The 23652-nt window shown below is 38.4% G+C and overlaps 1 long non-coding RNA gene across 1 annotated transcript in view; it reads right to left on the bottom strand.

Moving 5' to 3' along the window:
- LOC308194405 overlaps nt 1-23386 on the bottom strand; it is an 81832-nt gene extending 58446 nt beyond the window's left edge. The window contains exon 1 of the long non-coding RNA XR_013950508.1: nt 23129-23386. This is a non-coding gene — a long non-coding RNA (uncharacterized lncRNA). The remainder of the gene's footprint in view (nt 1-23128) is intronic.
- Nucleotides 23387-23652: the final 266 nt, after the last annotated feature.

The raw sequence follows: 23652 nt of genomic DNA, 5'->3' as shown, positions 1-23652 counted from the left end.
GCTGTACCATGTCTATTTTTGGCACTGCTGTAGAGCCACATGTATTTGCTTGCATTAGAAGCAGTATTGGTCAGGGTCGCACACCTAACAAGAAATGCAAAACCCCCAGGTCACCTTCTGGCAGGTTACGGAGGTGGTTTGCACAGATGCAAGTCCATATAGTCCTGAATAAGGCCCCAGGATAAAGAGATCTGCATATTTTTTGGACCTTGCACCCTGAGAGGTCCAGTACATATGAAGAATTTGATATATTTAAGAAGCAAAAGGAATTAAGCAAGAGCATTGTGGACACATTCAGAAGACTTTCTCGAACCCAGTTAACATATACTATTCTCATCTTTCCTCAGAATTAACCAGCTATCTCCTTTCCTCTCCTGTTTCATTTTCTTCTTTTTGCCTCAAGTTCTTGCTTTCCCTAACCAGACTAAAATTCATCCAGGAAGACTCCTGATATCAAAATAAGAATTTTTGTTCAACTTGTTAAGAATTTGTCTTTTGCATAAACCAGCAAAATTGTAATGAATATTGGTCGATAAGTAGTTCTGCATAAAACAGTCAAAACACTGGGCTAAGCTTCCTTCTTTAGTCTCACCTATAAGATATCCAAGGCAGAGAGACCACAGACTTCCAGCAACCCATCGCATTGTTACAATGCCTTACCAGTAAGCTCAGGAAAGATAGGAAATGAAAATACGTACTGAACATCCTTCAAGTGATCTGAACCCACTAATAAAGTTTATCATCTTGTGTGTAACAGTCTCGATGAACAGATTCATAACAGTTTTTTTTTTCTTTTAGAAGACCTGTCACATTCAGCCTTCTCTCATCCAAGAACACCACTTCTAAAAACAAATGATAATTCCAATCTCTCTCCTCTGGAAAATCTACATTCTGAATTTTCTTTGAAGTGTACTGCCCAAAAGTAGGCATAACACTACAGCTAAGACCTTGATAATGTTGAGCATAACGGAAGTACAGTCTGTATTTTGCAGACAACATAAATGTTTGTTTATTGGTGTGACATTTGCTTCTTTCCTATGCCAAAAAAACAACATGACACTTCTGATTACTATCACATGCCAAATCCCCTGTTTCCCCATCTCCTTTTCCAGGAAACTTTCTGAACCACACAACATTACCCATCACATTTTTGTTCTATTGATTGTCCCAACTGAATACCTTACACTTCCCCCTCTAAATTCAATTTTTATCTCTTTATTATATCCTGAGTTTATCAAGACTGAAGGACTAGCTCAGTAATAACATCACTCTGCTTGCTTCTAGCTTGCTATTAAAATCATAAAGAATAAGCTAACTCACTATTCTGTTCAGAAGACCCTGTGAAACCTCATTTCATGTTTTTGTTGGGTCAGATATTTGATTAATTTTCTGGGCATAATTATCCAACTGGTTTGACATTACACCCTGTAATTTAATTTCCATGCATATTTTTGAAAGTGTGATGCAAGGGAGTTGCAAAAGACTTACAAATCTCAAAATATAAGATCTAATGCTTCTCCTTTATCCACTGGCCAGTTACTCTGTCACAGAAGGGAACTGGGTTGAACAAATGAACCATGTTGGCGGCTACTCATCTCTTTGATGATTTTCCAGGAGCTTACAGATGGTTTGATTTTTTCCATTCCAGAATTTTTCTCTTATCTGAAGTTAAGCTGACAAGTCAATAATTCTACAAACTCCTTTCCCCTTTAATCTGCCCTTTACTTTTTCTTTCGTACTCCACCTGTTCTCTATGCATTCTCAAAGACATGCAGTTAGAGCTCTGAGAATGGAAACAGATTCAGGTGAAGAAAAGGTAAAGCTTAGTAAATCCAGACAAACTTATTTATATTGACAAAAAGATGGCCAAGAACCACCTCTTGGGCTCCAGGGCCAAATGGCACAGACTGATACATACCCACACAGCTGAAAGTCACACCCAAAACAATCATTACATCCAAGTCGCAAATCATTGGTAGCCAGCCCTGGCTCAGTGTACCTCTGATATATTTTAGCCCTTATTAATCTTCACAGCTCTATGGGTGGTCACACTTACCATGGTCCATTGATAAAGCAGATGGTAGAGCATGAAATCATTCATCACACCTTGTTCTATGCTTGTAGGCTTGAAATCTGTGCAGAGCACTGGGTGTGACAACATCCTGCCATCTGCCATGGGTATTACAGCTATTCCTGCATTTTCTCATTATGTTTGAGAGACATCCTTAGATGTCTTCCATAGTCTATCTGTAGTCCTGCCCCCTTCTTCAGGTTGGAGTCTGGCAAGATGCACTCAGTTAGGGGCTTCATAGCTTACTCATTTCTTCCATATCTAGAGTTCCCATAGGTTTTCTAATTTGTGTCAATACCAATGCTCCATTTTTTTTTTTTATTTATTTTTTTGAGACCTACACAGGGCATATTCTCTTCCTGCCTCAAATTACAGGATGTTGCTGAGAATGTTGGCTGTATACAATAACACACAAAACATTGTTTTCCCTTTCTGACCATAGGTTCTAGTGCCAGTTTGCAACAACTAGTTTCAGTGGAGCATGTGTCCAGCTGGTTGGCCACAAGGTGGTGAACACAGAGACAGCCTAGAAAGTCATGCAATCAACAATGTTCATAATGTCATTGCCTTCTGTACAACACAATTGCTCATCAGCAGCCTCATACAAGGCAAAGGGATCACAGCAGGACTGGACTTTCAATTTCCCATACATCCTGCCTGTCTTCATTGGCACAGATGGCCTTGCACACTTGTCTGCCTCTTCTAATTCCAGGACCAGAGATGGTAGTTTGGATGAGGCATACTTCCATTAAAACCCTCACAAGCAATTTGCAGCATTCACCCCCTCTCTCTCTAAACAAACACAGCTTCTTTTCTGCCCGTGCCTTGCCTTTCCGCATGCTATATACAAGGAAGAGATTAAATTCATTCTGACAGTCCCAACTGTCAACTCTTCTTTTTCATGAGTCATGCTGACCACTGTTATACTTGAGGGTCTGCATTCCAATCCCCTTTTCTCTATTCTTGACATACAACTCACTACAATCTCTCTGCTCACGTTTTCCCTACACAAGATCCTGCCAGCATCCCACCAGCAGCAGTCTCTGTAACTCCCCAGTTGAAAGGGAATGACACAGCTCTTAGCTATTTACAACTGCTCTCTTCAAATAATCTTTTAAAAAGCTATTTCATCAACACAAGGGAGGGGGAGGAAAAATATATATATTTAGCTATTATTTAATTAGATATCATCCAAGTATGCATAGGAACAGGTAAGGAAAAGTTCCTGTTTTCCTTCCTAGTTTCTATTTCAGCAGCCTGGGACTTCAGTCCCATCTGGCCAAGTATATTAGCACTGTACATCCAGGCAAGCAGATGATGGTGCAGGAGACATCCCACCTACCTAATCAGACTGCTCTGTCTCCCAGCATAGCTTGTTCACTGAGCAGGACCTGGTCCTGACAGAGATGTGGTCTGTGCCTGTATGAGCAGTACAGTGGCTCCCTGGAAACTGCTCCAGAAACTGAGTCAGGAGCTACTTCCTTCCAGTCTATATCGGTAGATCCTTTACAGTCAGGTAGAGCAAGCATAGAAACTATAACTTGTCTCCCTAGAGCTCTGGCATGTGGCTGGGTGGCAGGGTCAGTGCTGGTGATAAACTACTTTCCAGTGGGTTGCTCGTTTCTCTCTAGTCCATTACCCAAATATTTTACTACAAATATTTTTACAATACTAGGATTCAAAATGATTTCCTCTTGAGAGCCAAGCAGCCATGAACTCAGAATAATCAGTAGAAGTTTGAAGAGATAAGCACAATCAACCATTGTTTTCCTATGCCTAGAGGTGTATCTGAGCCGTGTATTGTTCATCACAGTCCTGAGATGCCCACCAGCTATATTCACAGGAGGAAGACACTAGTAGAGAAAAATACCCTTTCTCCTTGCTGACCAAGGCTGTAGTGTCTCAACTGTACTGTCACTCATCCATAGTTGCTGGATGCATATTGGTGTGCTCATATTTGAAACCTATTGACGAAAAAGATCTGCATGTGAAAGTTGCTCTGATGGCATTCTGGGCCAGTGCTAGCTGCTACAGGCCCCAGAAGGACACCAGAGATCATGTGAACAAACTGAACAGTACTGATAATTGTGATGTAACACAGCTTACATCTGTGCCATGGCCTTGTGTTATTTAGTAGAACAGTCATTGCCCATGACTAACTCACTGATCAATGAGACAGTAAGCTAAGCAGTAAGCTATCAATTAAGAAACAGACCAAGTCTTTCTGGAAAAAAAAAAAAAAAAAAAAACTTTATTCCAGAAGCAGTGAATTGCCTCCTGCAGAACAACTTTAGATGAAACCTAGAAAATCCATATGTAATTCTGGACATTAAATAAGATTTATTAACTTAATTAAACTGCTGCATCATTTAGAATGAGAATGCATATCATCATCTAGAAGTTGTTTCCAGAGAAAGAAAAGAGATTTTCTTAGAAAAAAAGAGGAAATATGAGATCTCCTATTTTAAAGGTTTTAAGCTACTAAATGTATTAGACCAGTAACACATGCACAGGTGGAGTCTACCAGAAGCACCATATTTAGGAGTGGATGGTGTAAATAGAAAGAGCGAGGCCATACAAATACTAATTAGTTTATTTTCTTAGCTTTCACATTGACCAAAAACTTATCTGTTACATCATGGTAATTATAAAAATTGAATACAGATTTGAAGAGTTAGAATCTAAGCAGTCATTCAAAAAGTCCTTCCATTTGACCCACTGACTTCAGGTGTCTAACAGTAGAGAAACCTGTTTACATCATTATTTCTCACATGATTCACAATTACTGTGTAGACAAATAAATAATTTGAAAAAATACCAGTGAAGTCCAGCGCTGCAGCAGAGATTCCCCAGCAGCATCCTCTCGGTCACGACCAAGTGAAGCCAACTGAAGTGTCAGAAGGTTTTGAATTGTCATAACTTGGGTTACAGGTAATGCAAAAAATTTAACCATTGACTCTGAAGGTGCTTAGTGTCAATAGAACAAAGATTTTACCCACAAAAACTGCAGAGCCTATACGGGCAAGATCTGGTCACTTTCCCTTCATTATTTTAAAACTTGAAGGCTATTACATTTAATTACTACCCCATATTAGTTATACAGACTTATGCATATGCACCTATACTAAAAACCTCCCCTCACAAGAAACAATTTATTTTTTGTCATGGAAGTTTAGCAAGAAGTTAGTTTACCAGAATCAAGGAGCCTTCTATCTGGGTATCCCTTGCAATGAATGATAGATAACAGCTCTCGGTATAAGCAGGGCAGGCGTGGCATATCACAGACTCACTGTGGTGTAAGACAGGTAATGTGCTGAGAGTCTTTTCCAAAACTTTCTCAAGAACTGTTTATCTAATACTACCTTTAACTTAGGTTGTACATTCCTGGCACGGCTAAACCCACAGAATGCTCAGATATCATAATTTACTTTCTAAACAAGTTAAAAACCTAATGATGGAACTACCTCCACCAAAGAGTGAATACTAAGCTTTACTATCATTTTGATTAGAGCCATCAGCATGTCAGCATATGCCTTCCCTTGAAAAAGCCTGAAAATTCATTATTTTTTCCAGAATTTGATTTATTTTTTTTTTCACAGAAAACTCCAATTAGTGTGATATTATGGCATTTTTCCAGAATGAAGCATTCCAGTCCTTTCAAAATACAGTTATTTATCAGTCATCAAAAATATTCCAAGTATTAAGTGCATGATTCCCAGTAAGCCAGAGAAAACCCATGTCAGATTGCCCTGCAGAGAATCTGGATGCTTTAACTTTGCTGGGATGCAGAATGAAGCCAAGCTTCTGCATCCCCACCAAAACATGTCCCCAAATCCACCCAAACAGCAATCTGTCATCCTTCACAGGTCTATGTTCTCAGTTCATTCACTGCTCCCAAGAGCAGTCCAACAGCAGATGGTCTGGTGGGCAGGGACTGAGTACAGAGACAGTCAATTTTTATAGACAGGCTTGCACAAAGTGAACTGTTTTGCTGACACATTTGGATTTTAACTTACAGACCGAAAAGAAAAAAAAAAAAAGGCTCTGTTTTGTAGGTGAGCAGGGCTCTTCCTGGAGTATAGTCCTTCTGCTGCCTACTAACAACTACTTCTCAGATGTTATTGCATATAGGACATAAGCTTAACATATTTCATTCAAAACTGAACAGTCTTTCAGAAGATCATGTGTTCCATATACATTATTTTACAGGATATGTTTCCATGAAGTGCTCTTTTTAGCATAGATGGACAGACTAATGTCAGACACCAGGGCTTCAATAAAACCTTCCTAGTGTTCTCAGGATATCTGGGTCCCCGTGGATTAACCCTGTGGATTGTTAAATATTTGCAAATGCAATACTTTCAATTCAAAATAATTGCATCTTGGGAAGAGTTGGTACTCCTGTCTTACAAGACAAAACACTTCCTAAGTAGTTTCTGTCTGAAGACCACCAGTGGATTCTTCTTTCTACTAAAATACATCAAAACATTTGGGTAGATGAAAAAAGTTCATAGCAAATATGTTGTTCTGAATTGGTTTCTTAATTGTTTTCAGGTGTGGTAATTATTATTATTATTATTATTTTTAATATACAGTAAGATTTCATTAGCTGCATAAGATATAATGGGAAGTCAAAAATATTTTTCTTCCCATACTTCTTCTACTTTCTACAGAGCTGGCATTTGTATAAGGCTAAATCAAAAAAAGCAAGCGTTCACACCTCTAACATATTTTACTCAAAATAGATACCAACCTTATTTTATTACATTTGTAGTTTTCTTATTACTACGATTCTTACAGTCCTTCTCCACGAGCATGCCAAAGTCAACAAGAGACAAAAAGAAAATTAAATAAGTTTATCATTATCTCTTCCAAAAGGGCTTTTTACTTTTAGTATTTTAGTCTTTGGAATAATTGTAGTCTTTATGAGGGAGGTAAGAGGGGACAAGAGTGTTATTTTTATTTAGTCCAAGTCTTGCCTTGGATCAACTTCTCAAATGTAAGTTCTTGTTTAAGTTTCACTATAAGTCCCCTTACTTCACCAATAAGAGCCCCTTAGCTCTGGATATATTCCTCCCATAAAGGCAGTTATACCCTGTTCATCTCTCAAGATTGATTAAAATCACAGACACCTCTCCAGTGTTCCTTGTAAGGCCACTATTTCCAGTCATTGGAAGACTCAGTTCTCATCTACTTAAAGTTTCTGACATGCTTTCAAAGCAGCAAGACCCACAGAGTAATGAAATACTACTACTTTCTAATTCATAAATGGATCTTGGAAATATCTGAAATTTCTTCTTACCCATTTACTTTGATTTCTAAAGATATGTACAACATAGAAAGAGCTAACAGAAGCTTTCAAGAGCATCTTTAACTTTTTGATCCACCATTTATATTCAGAGGGGTTCCTTCTCCTACCTAGACAATTAAAGTAGAGGTATTCATAATGTGAGACGAATTTAACAAGTTTTATCCAATGTTGCAAAACCTTAGCAACAACAGGAACAGAACTAGCATCCTGAACAGCATTGCATCCTTTTCAATTACAAAGGGATACAGAATGTATCCAATTATTAAAGGACCATATGAAGTACAAGCAACCAACCTCTTTCTCAGTTCCTGATACAACGCACAAGAAATGTGAATTCCTACAGCCAGTTTCCAGTGAGGGAAGCAGAATCTTTCTAGCCTGATCTAAGACTCAGTGTTCTGGTTTCATTACTCCCCCATCCCACCCCCCTCACCCACCCACCCACCCACCCAATCCCCCACCACCACCCCCCCCCCAAAAAAAAAAGGAAAAGAAAAAAAAAAAAGGAAAATCATAAAATCATAGAATGGCTTGAGTTGGAAGGGGCCATAAAGATCATTTAGTTCCAGCCCCCTTGTCATGGGCAGGGACACCTCCCACTAGACCAGGTTGCCCAAAGCCTCATCCAGCCTGGCCTTGAACATTTCCAGGGATGGGGCATCCACAACCTCTCTGGGCAGCCTGTGCCAGAGCCTCACCACCCTCAAGCTTGTCCAGGTCTCTTTGGATGGCATGCCTTCCTTCTATTATATCAACTGCACCACTCAGCTTTGTGTCATCTGCAAACTAGCTGAGGGTGAACTCAATCCCACTGTCTATGTGGTTGATAAAGACATTAAACATTAAACAGTACTGGTCTCAGGACCGACCCCCAAGGTACACCGCTAATCACCAGCCTCCACTTGGGCATACAGCCATTGACCATCACTCTCTGGGTGTAACCTTCAAGCCAATTCCTTATCCACTAAATGGTCCACCCATCAAATCCATATCTCACCAATTTAGAGATCAGGATGTTATATGGTTATATGGTATCAAAGGCCTTACGGAATTCTAGGTAGATGACATCAGTCCGTCTTCACTTGTCAACTGATGCAGTCACTAACATTGAAGGCCACCAAATTGGTCAGGTATGATTTATCCTTGGATCAGACACCATTGACTTGTACTTGTTCAGTTTCATCAGTTGGTCTCAAATATGCTCTTTGCTTACAGTGGAAAGGACTTTGCTCCCCCAGCCCTCATCTACAGGTGTAATGAGAGATGTGGGAAGCCTGACTGGCGTGAAGACTGAGGCAAAGTTGTTGAGTAACATCAGTTACATTGTGTAATCACTTAACACAGTGCCATCCCAGCCACCAACAGGCAAGGCTGGAGCCTCTCTTCTCAGAGAGAAGTACATTATCTTTCTTCTCTTGACTGACTCTCCCCAAAAAAATGGTTGCATAATCAGGGTCAAAGTGATATTCAGCTTTCAGACACACACAGGCTTTTTGATTGCTTATGAGGCAAATTGGAGTAAGGCAAGTTATGTGAGATTAAAAGTGGTTTGGTACAAGAGGACAATGCTTAAAACAGTTTTTAAATACTTAGACACTTTAATCGATATTACAGGAATATTAAATAAATTAAAATAAATGTGATTTTCTATGAGCTGGTAAGTGTTTTCAATATTTTAGTCACCAAAAAGAGTAATGAATTCAAAATGAGTCATAAAAGATGATTAAAACAAACTTTCAATGTCATTTTATAAGTAAATAGTCCATAAAAGAAGCTTCAAATATTAGTTTTAAATACCTTCTGAAAGATTTAAGAACCATAGTTGTTTGTTTCAAATATTAATCTTTTATGCTCCCCAGTAGCTTTAGGACTAGCAGGAAGTAAACTGTCATAAGTTTTATTCCAATTGACTTGAATTTCTGCAATGTTCTTTTGTAAAGTGGAATAATAAATGAGTATTTCTGTTTCATTAAGATGAAGAAGGTCCATCCCACAAAATAATCAGGCAGGTTGCTGCGACCACACGGGGAAGATTACCTCCCACTCTTTCTCATCATTTCCTATTTAAGTTCAGAGTTGTTGGAACACAAAGTTACAACAAATGTAGAAAATCCTCGGATAGTGGCAAACCACAATAGATAATTGAAATGGATTGGATTTGAAATTCTAATTCCCCTGAATTATTTGCTGCTTACACCTATTTTATTTAAACTTGAGGCACTTATACTCCCTTCAGTTCTCCTAGCAAATCAATTTAGACAGCTGTTCTTTATGTTCCACTGAAAAGCAGACAGTAAATACGTGGAGCAAGCATTCTGGTGGATTATATAGGTCGATATATTTTGAATTCTACAATACGATGCGGAATCATAGCAACAGACAGATTAAGAAAGATGCAGTGAGTATGCCTTATGCATTAATGATTAATTCTAGATATCTGTTCATTCTGTTAAATAATGAAAACCAAATATTTCTTAACTGATTTACAGATGCCTTAGCTGGACACTTCTTTTACCTTTTAAATTCTTAAATCAAGTAGACTACAAGAGCTAATGTTCAAAGCCAACACAGAATCACATACTGTAGCTTAAATGTGTATTGGCTTTGTCATTAGAGGTGTTCAATGCTCTGATTGTCATTTTAACCCTTTTGCCACAAAAACATACAATTTCCCACACATCATTTATACAGATCAGACAGACAGGATATCAATACAAAGCCTAATTGAACAAGACAAATTGCATGTCAGACGTGCTGACCTTTTCAGAGTTACCTTTGTAATCTAATGTTCCTGCTGGCATTGTCATCTTCATAAATACCAAGACCTCCAAAAACTAATGAAAAACATCCTGTAAATCAAGGAAATCTGCCTTTCAATCTGGTGGAATTCAGTTTTGAGACAAAACAGTGTAGCACTAAAATACATATATTAAAAGCAGTGTTACTAACAAATTTGTGGTCTTACAGAACTCATCTGTCAGCAACTGCTTCTTCCTTTGTAAGCATCTGCTTATATCTTTTTCTGTAAGTAGTTCAAGCCAGCTAATTGGAAGTGATCATAACATAACAACTATGGACAGCTGTCAAGAAAGTTGTAATTAGCTTAAGATGAGGAATGGGGTTAAGCATGTCTGAGGTACCTAACTAAGCTAGTGAGTTTCTCTTCATACTGAACTGAACTCTGCTTCCATTTGGTAAGATCTCAGGTTTATCCCCATGAAAAACAGGGTTGTGTTTTGCTTTAAATTTTATGAAAATAAAATAATCTGCTCAGTTCTTAAATAATACATATATATGTGTATATATATATATATACATATATACACATACTTTGGCCTAAAAGCATAACCCTTGTGGAAGACTATTAGCAAGTATGTGCTTAAAAAGAGCCAGAGAAAAGGAAGCTGGACAAGCAGTAGTTCAGAAGTATCTGGCCATTCATTGTTTATGGTTTGAGATCACTGAGGGACTCAAATTCTAATATATGAAATATTACCCAGGGAAATCAGCTGAATTACTTGTTTCAAAATGCATAAAATAAGGTAGAAATCACATTCTAGAAATCAGAATACATTTGCATTGAGGAAGAATAACTGCTAGATTTTTCTGTGATTCTGTGAAAAATTGCATTCTGGCAAGTTTTTTATGCTCTTCTGTTTGCTTAATAGTATGCAGGTTGTCAATTAAAATCAAACTCTACTCAGGGTCATGCACACATAAATAATCAGCTCATTGCTGTTTGGTAACATGCACACAATGAGTCTAGTAGTCTGCAGCAGCCCAGCAGGCATTCGTGCTCTCTGAAATACTCTGGCCAGCAAACCTGCCAGCCTTTTCCTGGAACTCAGTCCCAACAGAAGGTGAGCAGAGAACTCCTCTTCAGATTGTTATCTTGTCCTGGTAATGTTTCTGTTGTGACTATCAACAAGCAGTTTCTTATGGAGCATAATTAACAATGCCTCTGGTGCCATGCTGCTAGATCTCTGGTACTGAAGCTGAGCAGCTTTTCCTACCACATGAGTAAAACAAATCTGTCTTTGCATAGCTTTTGATATTAATGTAATTTGTAGAATTTGATATCCTAGATAGCAATACAAATAACAGATATATCTCAGCTGGATCTTGTTTGAAAGAGCTCTCAGTGGGAAGAACAGGTAGAGAGGAGCAAGCAGCATTTTCTTGATCTCATAAAAAAATGAAAAATTTTGTCTGAAAAAAAAAAAAACTTACTGAAGTAAACTTCTTGAAATTAATAACAACAATATTAAAATCATTGCAGGCCTCAAATGTATCTGTGTGCATTAAAGTCAGGCATATAGCATACATCTTTTTTCATAAATTGTGGGAAATTTGTTCCAGTGCACACTACCTAGGCTTACAGCTTAAATTATGTTTCAGTTTAAAAGTACATATTTTTTTTCATTATTTGTCACAAAAAATATGAAAAAAATAACATCAATTATATATTCATGAAAGAACTAATTATCTATAATGTCTTGTCAAATACACAGCAGTTAATTATTTAATTGATTTCTTCTCTTTGATGCAAATAAGCAAGCCAATTTCCAGCAAGTAACCATTTATCTGTACAATAATTAATTCAGAGTGAGGTTTTGGAAAGAGTTCAGTAGAAGTGTAGTGATGCTACTGAAAATTGCTTTTGAACTATGCAAAGTAAATGTTCATTTCCTCAAAGTCTGAGCACCAAGATTTGAATCAAAGTTGATGGTGAATAACTAACACTTCTGAGTGATCTTACAGGCTAGATTTGTTTGAGGCCAGTAAAGATAACACTGCATATATGCCTTGAAACCCCTTATGTAAAACGCCAAAGAGCCCTTTATATTTGCTTCCATTCTCACTGGAACACAGCAGAGAAGCAGGGTACAGGTCACTTGGGGCTGTTGCTTTACAGTTTATTCCTCAGGCAAGCACTTCTTAGTAGCAAGACAAAAGCTTGAAAGCAGAGTTGTTTTGTTCAGCAATCTGTAGAATCCTTGAAGTTCTCACATGTGTCCAGGCTCTTCAGTGCTGAAACTTAGCTTGGTGCCAAATTTTCAGCTTGTTTTGCATCTCCTCAAAGTACAAATAGAATGGCTAAAGGGCATAAGTATGAATTGCTTCAGAAAGAGATGGTTTCTTTGAGGTTAGGTCGATCAATAAATAACATGACAGGTACAGACCTGGACTGAAAATGTCTTAGGCTGAACAGGAAAATGAACTTTTCTGTGTGCACAAACACACTGCTTCTTGTAGTCTTCCCTAAGATTCTGTCTCTGTCCCTACCAGCAGAGACCATCAGTCTGATCCATGCTATTGCTTTCAAGGCTTAAACCAACATTGTTGCCCAAAGTAAGCCAATCAGTTTCACCTGTAAATCTGAGCATAAATGAAATCTGCAACTGCGTAAATAAGAGAATTGGTATGAGGCAGAAGCTGCAAGATGCAATCTGGAAACCATATACGATAATGCCCCTGGTAATGGAGAGCTCCACCATTTCTTTTTTAAATTATTATCTACATCAAATATTACTATTTGATCCAAAATAGCTAGCTTCTCCTGTACCTGGTAAGTTTAAAAAGGTCCTAATATCTCTGCAGTTATGCTTACTTGGTAAATATTCACCATTTTGTTTAGACTAGTTTTAACTTGCAAAATATTTCAAATCTTTGAGCAGAGAGTTTGAACAGACCCAGTTACATTACTAGTTGATTAAGTGTATGCCCCCACCACCCTTCAACATTAACTTTTTTTATAGACTTTCATAAATAATTTGTAATACATACCAAATAATTGCTTATAAGGTCATCAATAATTAATACTCTGGTGAATCATAATACCCCTGAAACAACATTCAGGCAGATGAAAACATTCACGAGATCTCTTTCAAGATCTCTTTAATTAACTAGTTTTACTCAAAACCCTGCAAACTCGCTCTTGACTTGAAAGTCAAGTTCCAATCCTTAAACCAGCATCAAGTGATATATTTAAATCCCGCTTGCAGAACTGAAGAATGCTGCTAATAATTCAAAAGCTCGTGCATCAATTAGTATGTTGGCTTCATAGTACATGGAATTGTAGGTAAGTGAAAGAACAATTTGGCCTTACATGCAGTCTGTGCAAGGATGCATAAGACTTATGTCTGTTCAAGATACCTTTTATGGGATACAGCTGGCTAAGACCAATTTGAGAGGAGAAAGTCTGAAAGTCATCAACTGTGATCTACAGATCAGTGCCATGGCTTTATATAAGGAGTACAATGACAGCATTCAGAAATGGAAGTATATCCCACAAACATTTTGTTCAGATAAATTTTTGCCAGGGAAAAACTGGATGTCTTTTCCAGCAACATTCAATACAAGTGAACACTAGTGGGGGAGAGTCCAGCGAGTATAGAATGATAGGTCTAGAAAGTATAAGGTTCGCTGTTATGTAGCATTAGAAGAGACAACCATTTCACTATTGCAGTAAGCAACAGTTAGAAATAAGAGAACCAACCCACTCCCCAGACAGCTGCTTTTGCTCATCAGGAATAAGCTTAAACTTGTTTGCAATTTTTCCAAGTAGTTTACATTTGGAAACACTTATAGTGAACAAGAAAAAAATCTCAACAATTTATGCAGATTAAATAAATGTATCTATAAACTTCTATTATTGCAATTATGCAGCCAATAAGTGAGACAGACATACTTAACCTCATCTTGTATGGAGAGGGATCAAGACTCAAGAGAGTTAGAGCTTAATTATTTTCTTCTAAACAAAAGAGCTCATAGGACAGAGCAGTTCTAGAGAACAGAAATCCAACCTTTGAATTTTATTTGTTCACCTCTCCCAGTAGTTACTTCCCTGCTTAGAAAGTGATCAATATGTTTTCCAAGGTAAGCTACAGGCAGTACAGGAGAAAAATTACAAAGAAATTGATTGGCAAATCATTTCTCACCAAAAATAGGCAAGTCCAAACTATGTGATTTGGATTTAATACGCAATTACCAAAAAAAGAAATATTGAGAGGAATAAACTCTGTTTCTAAACATTCCCAACAGTTTTGTGAGCTGTATAAATCATTATGGAAAACAGCACACTGAGAACCATCTCTCTTCTCTTCCTACCCCCATCAATGTTCCAGCCAAATGAATACTCTGAGATTCCCTTTGACCTCAAGTTATATTCTAGTTACAAGACTAAAACAACAAGCCACAATATTTTTAGCAAGATACAAAAGAGACCATCCTGGCATACCCATTAGCCCTGTAATTTCAGACCTATAATTAGGTTTCTTCAGGACGAATTTGAAAAGGGAAGGGATCTGACTTAATCTCTTGTGGTCTAAGTGACATTCTTAAACAAAAGTGCAAAGAAACAAAGGAAGACACTACTACTATCATGTATTTTGTGAAAAGCTATAAATTCCCCTGCAAGTTCAGCCCTTTGTTTCAAAGCTCCTTGGGCTTTCACTGAAATAAATGACCAAAAATGAAGTGATAAATTTAACCAGTTTTTGTAGAACAGTCTCCTCTTGCACAAGAGGTATCCTCTCCTACTCAGTTTTTATTCAGACACCAAGAAATTTTTTATAAACCCTAATATATCTGTATTCTTCATACTCTCCAGTTTACGTTCACAGCTGAATTTCTTCTCTCCTTTTCATTGCATCATAGATATACAGGCTGGAATTTATGCCAGAACAAGACACTATTTTAATCTAAGAAATATAGGAACTCAAGAGAGTTATAGAGCAGCTCGTACTGTGTCTAGTTCTACTGCTCTAAGCCCTTAAGTCTCATTTCTGTTTTTACGCAGTTTTCCATTGTCTCCTTGTGGAATTATATATGTCAGCTCAACTTTACTCATAAGACATTGGGGGTAAAAAGTTCAACTACTCAACTCAAACTCCTTGAGTTCGTGCTGACGTTTAGGACCTGACCATTGAGGGCAAGAGTCATATCAGCCGATCAAATGAAACACATTCTCTTTTGCTATTAAGAACCCTTGAAAATGTTATAGAATATTTTCCCCTTAAGTACACAAATATGAATTTTATAGTAAAGGCTATTTTACTACTTTCCAACAGTAGTCTACTACCTATGCTATGAAGTTTCACTATTTAATTAAAACAAACAAACAAACAAATACTGGGTCACCTGAGCATTGTTTAGCCTTGTTATATATTCAGTTCTCTAAATAATACAATAATTAGCCTTTCAAAAGGTGAAAGTTAATGTTGTCCTATTTCCCAGAATTATGTGTTTAAACAGCTTATCTCAGTGTACCCAAATTTAAATTAAATGAACCTTCTTAGCCCAAGTTGTGGTTGTTAGCCCCATGTCATGCCTTTTTTAGCCAGAGCCAAGGGATAATTTAGCAATTTTATATCAAGATCAAATCATTTAAAGAATAATAGGTCCTGGTATGACTTAAGCTTTGCCTGACAGCATTTCTACATACACCTGCCTGAACTGTCACACTGAACTGTCTTTCTGAACTTCTCTTTGTAACACGAATCCACCTGCTACCTACCACTTGTATCAAAGTTCCTTCCCCCTCTTCCTTCAGAAAGCAGTCCGTTATAGAAAAGGAAGATCCATTTTAAGGGAACAACCTGCTTTTGAGTATAGGAGAAAAAATTCATCATTCTCCACCATTATCAGGAGATGTTTCTCTCACCAAGCCCTCAAAGCATGTGACACCCTAATTGTTCATTCAGTGTTTAAGACAAAATATCGAGAGACAGCAACATTGTTCTGGCAGTAGAGAATGTACTTGCAATATTTTTTCTGATATTTAGATTATACGAGCTTTATAGTCAGAGCAAGGGCCCATCTAGTCTAACACCTTCCTCTTCACCTAGAGCCACTGTTGAATGCCAAGGGAAGAGCAAGGGTGGTGTATTCCCTCAGAACCCCCAGCCCCTAACTACTTTCAGCTCATTGACTTCCCAACATGGATATTTTCCTCCATTTAGCAACCCTTTTGTAGATTTGTTTTCCATTAACTGCTCCAGCTTTCTGCTATAAGCCTCTCTTAGTAAATTCTTACCTTCTACTGCATCCTGTGGGGATGAAGTTCTGCAAAGAGACATATATACAGAAATGAACATAGTTTGCACCATGTAAGTTTGTCTCAGATATGCCCACCATCCATGTTAGAGCTACACTTTCTGTCATTTGCTTTCACTTTCCTCAAAGACACCAGAGATGAACTGGAAAAGCTGGCATTCCTGTGTGCTCCTGCAAACACAACTGACCAGAAACACCATCAAGACTGCTCAAGACTTGCAGCACTTCAGTCCTTCCAATGACATTAAAGCCAAGTTATTCCAGTTTGCAATCTGTGAATGGAAAGCCACAGGGGAAAAACAAACAAAGAGCAACAACAACAAAACATATAATATAAAACGGAGAGTTTTGGAAAGAGTACAACTCTGTTGCATAAATAACATTATGGGGATTAGGGGAAGGCTATCATGTATGGGATTAGAGGATTCAGATCCAGTGTGTTGTTTGGATGATTGCATTACAGTCATATGACTGAGCCACTACCGCCAGCTACAAGTGTTGTGTTGTGAAGTGTTTCTACAGGCATGCACTCAAATACAAGGAATGAAGTGTCACATAACCACCTCTTATGTACTTCCCTGCCCTCCTTTCCCTGTGCACTGAACAAAGTGCTGGACTATAGAAGTTCTTAGCCCAAGTACTTTTCCGGCTTCCCAGAAGTTCATGTGAAAAAAAGGGAAAACAAATTTACAGAACAGCATTATGCCTTTGATGGTGACTCAGGCACACAGAACAGTGACATTAAGAAAAGAGGATACAAGAAAAAAAAAAAAAAAAAAGAAAACAAAACAAAAAGGCCATTTCTTTGTAAAAATATCTGTTTAAAGAATAACTGATAAAATTAAGGAAGTGGTGATCCTACAAGAACAAAGTCTACATTTAACAAAATAATGTTTCGTTTTTCTTCCCAGCTATAACAAAACATGAAAGAAAAGAAAAACCCACAAAAACAAGCCATGCTGGAGTACATATCAGGCCTTCTTTTGATGTAACTTAAGTCCATAAGAACTGTGATGTGCAAACTAACTACTGGAAAAAGCTTCATGTCTGCAAAAACTCATTGCTGCTAGAAGGGAACAAACACAAGAAATAGGAGTTCTTGTTATGTACTTATCATTTCCATGTGTTTTTACTTCTGAATTGATGCATGGTAACTCAACCAGCTCAAAAAGCCCGTATCAAGATGAGTGGGATAACAGTAGATACCTCAGATGGACTTCTTAGAGTCATCCCATGCCATTTTATAACCTAGTCCTGAGATGAAAAATTTTTGTAATTTACTGCCAGTCAACACAAGTGTCTTATAACTGATTTAGGTGTTGGGAAGATGACTGACACACACAGTCAAAAAGACACTAACATAAACACCTCTCTTCCCCCTTACTTAGGCTTCATGTCTCTTGGTTTTGCTGTAGGTACACTTAGTCCAGCCAGACTCCTGAATTGAAGGAGGCAACATTCAGCAAAGGAGCTGGTATGTGTGATAGTGTCTTCTGCCATGTAAGGATTCCTGGCTTTCCTGCTGCTCTGGTCCCTCAGGGGCACAGGCCACAGTCCCTCTCAGGTGGTAAACTTGTCACTGGTGCCCATGCACCTGTCTACTTCTATCAGATTTTCATTCAGAGAAGAAAAAGCTTCCCTGCTACAATCTTATGCTCAGGTGATAGAGGATTAGTGTGCAAGATGCTCTCACAAAAAAAGTTTTTCAGACAGCAGCTAAGCAGGATGGGACTCTAAAAAGCTGATATTGCCCCACTAAAGATAGACTTCATCATTCCTGTAGCTTTCTGGTTCAATGAAGTACAAAACCTCCTTCCTTCAAGCTGGAGACCTCCTCAACTACTTTAAAATCAGGAATAGAACATGCAATGAAACAACCAACCAAACAAACCAAAAAAAAGGGACCAAAAAAAGGGTTATAACAGCCATCCTGTGTTCTCATGGTAGTTTGGATATGCATTGGGTGTCTGCAATACCACCTGCAAGAGGGAAAAAAATCCTGAAGAAAGTGCTAGTCTGTGCTGCAGAGTAAGCAAGTTACTATGGCAAAACATCGTTATTGTTTGAGAAAGTAATTGATATGAAGAAAATGAAGTGATGGATTCAAGATGAGATTTGACTAAGAAAACTAAATCATTTCCAAGTAGTGCTTGTAGGTATTTGTAGTCTTTTCATTGAGTTTTCATGCTGCTGTGGCAGTGAACCCGCCTGTGAGCTACGGCGGGTAAGTCTGTGTTAGTTCAGCAGCCAGTATAGCTGGGGCTGGTAAGGACTGTAGACATTCAATATCGTTTAATAAAGACGATTAATGCTTTGCCTGTTCCTTATTATATTTTTTGGCACTCACTTCAGACATTGATTTTTTCTTAATTCAGGGACTGGACAAGCCCATTACAGACAAACATTTCACTCCTTCAACTATCTGGTTATTTGAAGAATTGTTTTCTTTTATTTCAGAATGTCTCTTTCATCTCAATTACAGCATTCTCCTTGTTCTGTTCAAAGCTCCATTTACCACCTTCAGGCTCAACAGTGTACAAGGCCCTCCACACTCTCAGTACGTAACACCCCACCCCACATGCCTGTCTATGGCAGTTTTCTAAGGTGGTTTCTCCAACTCAGGCCTTCATCAAGGTATTGAAGCCTCTCCCATCAACTGTCACCTGAAGAAAGACCACAACTTTCAGCCCTGTAATGTTTTTTGGGGAACTTCTCTCTCTTCAGATTTGACTTCTGCAGCAGAGCTTCCACCAGCCACTGGTGGTGGCCAGTCCTCATCACACTCATTCCCCGACCTTCTGTGTGCTGGGATGGCTCTGTCTAGGAGGTGAGAAGGACACACGAGGAGTGGGGCAGACCCAGAGGTCCTGCTGTCAAGTGGTCTGCCAAGAGCATGGAGTAGGAATTGTGAGGGAGGGATGTCTGCAGCTTACACTGTAGGTGCGAGGGCTCAGGGTCAGCACTTGTTAGAGTCCTCCCAGCTTTGATGGTAGCTGTCAGCAATGCAACCAGGACATTTGAGGTACAACCAAGGGTACTGAAGGAACTGGCAGAAGTGCTCACCAAGCCACTTTCAATAATTTATCAGCAGTCCCAGATAACAGAGGATGTCCCAGTTGATTCAAAGTTAGCAAATGTGATGCCCATCTACAAAAAAGGCAGAAATGAGGATCTGGGGATTTACTGGCCTATCGTCTACCTCAGTGCCAGGAAGGTCATCAAATAGCATCAACAGGACAACCTGGTGATCAGACCCAGTCAGCATGAGTTTAAGTAAGGCCTACCTGACAAACCTGATCTCCTTTTAAAAGAAGATGACCTGCTGAGTCAATGAGGGAAAGGGTGTGGATGTTATTTACTTGGACTTTAGGAAGACATTTCATACTGTTTCCCAGAGCCTCCTCTTGGAGAAACTGGCTGGTCATGGCTTGGATAGATGTACTGTCTGCTAGGTTACAAACTGGCTGGGTGGCCAGGCCCAAATGGTCATTTTGAATGGGAAGCACCACAGTCTATCCCGGAAGACAGTCCCTAAAGAAAAAAAAAGAAAAAAAAAGAAGAAAAAAAAAAGAAAAAAATATTAAAAAAAAAAAACAAGAGGGAAAAGCCTTTCTACTGGCTTTGACTAGGTTTGGATCAGGCCTCACTACTTCAAACCGCCAAGCCTGCAGAGGAGAACCTTCACAAGACTACTAAAAAAATTGAGTAACTTGAACACACTGAGTGAGATTTCTGGAAGGGAAAGATATCCTTGCTCTTCTGTTCATCTCCAGAATAACAACATAAAAAGCTATTTTCATTGTAGACCCATAGCCACGAGAAAAATAAAAAGTTAAAAAATCTGCTAATGGTACAAAAGCCACAGCTTTCTGAGCCTCCTTTTATTGCACAGTCAAGAAAAAATGGCTCCAGAACTTTGACCTTATAAAAAACTGAACTTTATTCATACAGGTAGTCAATAACTTTGAAGTCAATAGCTTTACTTATGTAAGTAATTCTAGACACAAGCTCAAGTGCTTATATGCCCAAGGTCTAAATTAAGACAAAGTACTTTAGCACTGAACGTAAGGTCTGAACTAAACTACAGTGCAGTGTAACTAATCATTTGTTCTACATTCACCACCAGAGAGAGAGCTGAAACATATCCAGTTACTCTGATTTTAGCTGCTTGTTCTTTATCCTTGAAAACCTGAGTAATGAAGAGCAACAACCTGCAGATATAATGGGATAAATTACTCAAAGTCATGTAGGTCTATACATGGTTACATTTAAAAGGAAGTAAGAGAAGTCTTTAAAACTGCTATTTAAAAATGACGGCTTCAAAACACACATGCAGAACACCTGCACAATAAACAACCAGTCTGATATGCTACCATCCAGATAAACATACCTATGATCAGAAAGGCACAGGAGTAAAAAAGAAAAAAAAAAAAAAAGAGCAAAAAAACACACAACAATGAGTTTTCAAATGTAAACAATCTTCAAAAAGGCAAAGATAATGAAATTGCATTGTAAATAGTTGAGTGCTTAGACATTTTCTCTTATAAGTGTTAAATAATCAAATATCCATGTTATACATTTTTTTTTCCTTTTTTTTTTTTTCCTCATGAAACATGTCTTTCAAGGTATGCTACTTAGAAGCCATTGATGTGGTGTATCTGGTTAAGTAAATACAGGATTGGGCACTACCTTATACAACAGGGTACCAAATACATCTGCATGAGATGTATCAGTCAGTGGGGAGAAAGTTATACCCCTCCTTTACTCGACTCTTTGTGAAAATTTGATCTCTTTTCTTACCCCTTTGGCAGCTACATAAGGTGCCCAGTCGTTGCATCCTTATTGCTCAGCTTAGCTAGCTTAAGCAAGCTGAAGTCCAGAAAGGTGCTAAAACTTCAGCTGACCAGAAAACAACAGCTACTCTTTGAAACTTACTTTTCCCTGCTCCACAGTTCCAGTAGCAGGACAGTAGGGTGTCCACAGCCCAGCTACACAGCTAGGTGGTAGAGGACACAGATCCAAGGTCTGGCTCAGAGGGATGTATAGCCAGTCCCCTCAGCTTTACCACCCCAATGCCTTCCCTTTCTGGAATAGAATATATTTTGACTAGACCAAGATGGAATACAGCTTTCAGAGATGTTCCTACCATATCTAACTATGGGTCTAGGTCACAAGCACCATCTGAGATGTCCAGAACTAGGGGCAGTGCTACCTCCATAACTTCTTTCACTGACATTGTACCATATAAATAACAATATCTGGGTGACCACAGTCACCCAGATAAGAAAGATATTTGTTAGCATGTCCTCGTGTTTTCCACATCAACATAAAAAAAACAGAATTGCCCTTGCCTTTTTCTTTAGTTACTCTAAGCATGATTCTTCTCTCTTCCACTGACATGGAATCTATTTCATCACATTTTCTAGGAAAGTAGGCTATGCAACTGTCCTTTTTCTCTAACATTACCATAATCAAATAGACCTTACCCACAGAAGAGAGGAAAAATTATAGCAGGGATTCACTCTTCCTTAATCACCAACATAGGTCATTGTACATTTAATGCATGTTTCCTTAGGTTGGGCAGACACATCAGGAATTGCATGGGTACTGCTTTACCAGTGAGGATCCAAAGCACTAGTCTCTGTCAAGTGACACATGAGTCATTACAGTCAAAAGAGCTAATCAGGTTAGCAGATTTTATGATGAATACATTTGATATAATTTTAAGTTTCTCTTCTAAAACTTTCGTTCCCTGGAGAACGATCATTTAAGCAGTTGAAGGATATGATTAAAAACATCAAATAGTTATATGATAGAATTCAAACATTCTAGAAAAAAGAAAAAAAATCATATCTTAAAACAGGCTCAAAGATCCTTTAAGACCCTTGGATCATGGTTTTAGTTTACTTATTTCAACCCTTCTGTCTCTCCCCTGCCCCCCTATAACTGAAAGGTACTAGACGTCACCAATTGTTAAACACAAAAAGCTAAGCCAAACACAGGTACTTCAGTGGCTTAAAATCTGTCTTCCACATTATATACCAACACATACAAAAAATCTCCATATCAAACCATCCATTTTAAGTGCAAACCAATACTTGCCTACAGGAAAGTCAGCCTCAGAAAACAATATAGGGATCCAAGTTCAGTTTTTAAGTAATGAAAGGAAGAAATTGAATTATAGTATTTAAAGTACAATCACAAAAGCTTTGTCTATTATAAGTGATGGTACCAAAAAAAAAAACCTCATTAGAAAGGATTCTAGCTTCTTTATATGACTTTAATCCACATAAGTCAGAAAACTCAGATCTAATTCCTTGTTAAAATAGTTGCTTTACACAGTGTCCTTACATAAAATTAAAGTAAAACTCAGGCTTCCTCAATCAACCATTCACTCCTGCTTTTACACTCTAAAGAGAATCCCTTATGTTCACCTGCCCTTATTTAAGAGATGAACTTTTGCTGGGTCCTGCTGTACTTGGTTGTTCCAGCTTGGCTTAGCTAGTCCAACAAGGACTTCACATCACCTTCACATAACCTAACCTAACTCTCCCACTTTTCAACTGGGAAGGACCTTTCACCAGGAAATGCCTCATGATTAGTTTATAAATATTCCACCTTCAGCAACAGCGCAGTTAGAGGAGCTTATTTGTGCATTTCTCTTATACAGAAGTAGATAAATGTGTTACCTTTCAACAGATCTCGGATCTTGGCTCCACTTTGAGTAAAGGAGTGTCCCTAACAGCTGTTATCTGTGCAGGATTTGGCAAGTATGTGGTTGTTACAATCCTGTTTTTCGGAGAGCTCAGGAGCAAAGCTGAGTCTGTTGCCGTGCAGCCTCACCCAAACAAGCTAACTTAATATGCTTCCCAAATGTTTGCTTTCTTCCTTCTTTCTCCATGCTTTATTTAGCTCTTGGGTTGGTTTTTGTTTGTTTCTTTTTTTTTTTCCCCACTAAAGTTTCGTTTAAGTTTGCTTTAACTTCCTAGTGACTGTTTAAATAGTTTCTTATTGCTTCCATGTCATTTTTGCTAGCTGTGTGGGTTGCTGCCCAAATTTGTCTAAAACTTGTACTGCTTTCTTGCATGTTGATTGGGCAGAAGAAAGGGCAAGAGGGTTCTCTGGACATGCTGAGGGATGCAGCCCTCTCACAGCATAGAAAGAGGAACAGGGTAGGGACGAAGGTGCTTGGGGAGATGAATGGTGATAGGGT

This window comes from Anser brachyrhynchus (genome assembly GCF_964034855.1).
Source record: "Anser brachyrhynchus genome assembly, chromosome: 4".
Classification (NCBI taxonomy): Eukaryota; Metazoa; Chordata; class Aves; order Anseriformes; family Anatidae; genus Anser; species Anser brachyrhynchus.
Note: the sequence above shows the minus strand (reverse complement) of the source record. Positions and strands in the feature narration are given on the sequence as shown.